Source organism: Parus major, chromosome 12 (assembly GCF_001522545.3).
Source record: "Parus major isolate Abel chromosome 12, Parus_major1.1, whole genome shotgun sequence".
In the NCBI taxonomy this organism is placed as follows: Eukaryota; Metazoa; Chordata; class Aves; order Passeriformes; family Paridae; genus Parus; species Parus major.
Genome location: NC_031781.1, coordinates 2,808,252 through 2,811,740, shown reverse-complemented (window position 1 = coordinate 2,811,740; position 3,489 = coordinate 2,808,252). Strand labels below are relative to the sequence as shown.

The 3,489-nt window shown below is 34.7% G+C and overlaps 1 protein-coding gene across 1 annotated transcript in view; it reads right to left on the bottom strand.

The window, feature by feature from the left end:
- The window catches only part of SYN2 (synapsin II), a gene marked incomplete at its 5' end in the record, with an annotated part of 155,545 nt that overhangs the window by 97,918 nt on the left and 54,138 nt on the right, over positions 1-3,489 (bottom strand). The window lies entirely within an intron of this gene.

Genomic DNA, 3,489 nt, shown 5'->3' with positions numbered 1-3,489 from the left:
TATAATATTATGTTATATTATATATGATATTATATATAATATATAATATCATATATTATAATGTAATGTAATATAATATAATATAATATAATATAATGTAGATATAGATATAGATATAGATATAGATATAGATATAGATATAGATATAGATATAGATATAGATATAGATATAGATATAGATATAGATATGTAAGTATATATTTATATAAATCTATTTATATAAATAGAAATATTTTATGTAAAAAAGTGTGGTTCCCAGCACTGCAGTGAAAATGCACTGAAATGATGAAACATTCTGAAGAACACATTTCAGAGTTGTTAAACACTATAAAAGGAGTCCTATTAAACAGGTAGATCTTGCTCTCAAAGTCAACAATGCCAGTGGAAATTCATTTCCATGTGAACAACTTCCCGACAACCACTCATGTTCATCTTTATCCACACTGTTATTTTAGAAAAACTGGTGGTTTTGGAGCCCTGTGCCTAAAAACTTTCCCTTGCTTTTAAAGTCTCAGAGGACTGGAGACTGCTGCTGTCAGATATTTGAGTGTCTGCTTGGTTTCCTCATCAGTTTTCCTTTCTCTAGACTAACTTGATATGAAATAATTAATGCAAAGGAGAATTTCTGAGCCATTATTGTGCACCAGGATTGTTGTGATAAAGCAGAACTGAATTCACTGATCCAGGCCCTCCAGACAGACATTCCTCTAGGAATCCATCCCTTGTATCCCTCAGGCTGAATGTGTCTGCTTTGGTCCAAAAGAGAATTTCAACAAAAAAGACAAATCTGTTGATAAAAAGGAATTATTCTAACACCCTGACATTGTTGAAGGAATATGGCATCAGCCTCTCTGCATTTTCTTTGCTCAAGCAAAAGCTCAGAGCATGTTCCCTGCTTTTTCCTTGTGCAAAAAGGAAAAATTTGTTGCAAAAGTCCAAACCTGAACACCACAGAACATCACCTCGAGTGTTAAAGAAAAGCTTTGCCATTCCCAACATGGAACAAAATGCCATTTTATTACATGAAATCTCCCTCACCCATGAAAACAATATCAATACATAGATTAATAATTTATTTCCACTGTGCTCCAGAAGAATTTCACCACTGGTTTCAATATTGGATGAAAGAAATTTCTTAAGAATCAAATGGAAATGCTGCCTTGGGCAGCATTTCATAAGGAATAAGGAGATTTCTTAAAGATATTTCTTAAGGATATTTCTTAAAGATATTTCTTAAGTATATTTCTTAAAGATATGGATTATGGATGGTAGAAATGTTTATACTGAAATCACACACTAAAATATTTCCCAACCATTAATTCTGTATAAAAAGGCAATTGGGAAGAAGAAAACAAGGAAGAAAGTATTTGTATCATTACTGGGTTTTTTTAAACTGTATTCTTGCAATAAATACACAGGAAAGATGAAGTTTGAAATCCATTTTTCTACTATAGGAGGTGCACACTCAGCTTAGTGTTACCAAATATTTTTGCCAGTACTAAAAGTAGAAGTTAAATATAAACCTAATTTACAGAAATGTCATTAATCACTAGTTTATCTTTCCAAATTTGGTTTGGAATCCCATAAGAGGAATGTGAGCATCACCTCTTGAAAGCTTTGGAGCTTCTGGACATGTTTTATGGGGAAAGCCAGGAGATTTGTGCCAGAGCAGGAAGGGAGGTCTCTCAATCAGGGATGTGCCTTGCGAGGAAAGCACCCAGCTCACATCAGGGACCAGCTTCAATGCCTCTCTGAAAAACTAAAGATTCACCACTGCAAAAAATACCTCAAACTCCAGTTCTGGTCTGCATGAACTCAACAGCATTGAATTCTGTTGGGAACAGGGTGAGCTCCTGGCTTTTATCTCTGGTGCAGTAACAGGTGAGGTAAATGCATTATTGGACATCTCATGACACGTTTAATTTAAATGGAATTATATTGGCTACATTATAGTGCAGCTGCCTCTTGGATAGTGGAAAATAAATACTCAGTTTCATCAAATTTGAGCAGTAACCTGGCCATCCAGGGATTAAACCTCCCCCAAAAGCTGCCCTAACAAATAGCAGCAGCTGGTACTTTGAGAGAAGAAATGGAACTGGGAAACCACTGAGAGCACAAGGCACACTCTTCTACTCTTTACTCCAACCCCACTGCATGTATGTGTTAGTGAGATAACCAAAATGTTCATTAACTGTTAATTAGTGAGATGCTATTACTCTAAATTTGGTCTTTCTACTTAAACATGAGGCAATCTCCAAAGAGCTAAACTCTGGCATGACTCACATTTCAACAAATGACTTCAGCACTGAAAATAAACAGGAGTAGTAAGGACTGAGGTTAAGCAATCTGAGGCTTGAAAACAAACCTGACATTCCATCATTTAAAAAGAATCAATTTCATAGCAGCTTTAGCCAACTTTTACAAAAAATACATAATATTCCACTGTATTCTCCAAATGTTGGGCCACAAACTGCAAGAATTTATCTTGGTATCTCTAAAAAATAACTGAAAGTTTCATGACTTGAGCATTTCAGAACAAACTTTATGAATTTCTAAGCATGTTTGCAGTGAAACAGAGCCTATTTATCATTTTATTTACTCTACCTAGGAAATTCAGCCATGCCCTGCTTGAATTATTTCTCATTTTCAATGAAAGGAAGAGGCAATCCTATCATAATGACATTCATTACATACTTAGGATAATTTATTTATTTTTGTTCTTAAACTGAGGGGAGCTGAGGAATGAAATTGTTTTGCTGTTACTGATTTTCAGAATTCCACTCAATTGTAATTTAAAATTCATTCCTGTTGGCAGGGAGTGTGGGATGGCTGGAACCAGCTCAGAGCTTCCCAGGACAGGGGCTCTGTGAGTGTGAGTGAAAATTCACAGCAGGGGTGAAATGAAAAAACAAACATGCCCCAGATCAGGTCACATTTATCTGCTGTCCTGGGCAGTTTTTACATTGTAGGTAAAGAGGGAAAGGAAAGAAATCATCCCCTGAAACTCCAACTCTGCTGCTCAAAACCCACCAAGAGAGCAGAGAGCTGTGGAAGGGATGACTCTGTTTCAAAACACCTGAAATATGGATGAAATATTAAATTCTTATTTAAAATTAAGCCACCAGAGAATATGCAGTTGCCATAGAGGCAGCCTGACACGAGCCCACTGCACTCACTGAACTTTGACAAGGACAGGGAATGAAACAGAGTCACTAAAGGTATTTCAAATATATATAAAAATCTGATTTATTTCCCTGTTCAGCTACACAACATCCACCTACAGTTCCACAGTATCTTACTATGCCAAGAGACCAACCTGGTGTAATATCTATATATTAATATATTCATCTTAATAATTTATTATTAATTATATGTGTATTAAATACAGTTACTATTACCATTAGAGAAAATGAAATATTATGTATCAATTAATATTTAATATTAATTAATAATTATTAATTGTATGTATTTGTTAATATAAATACATAA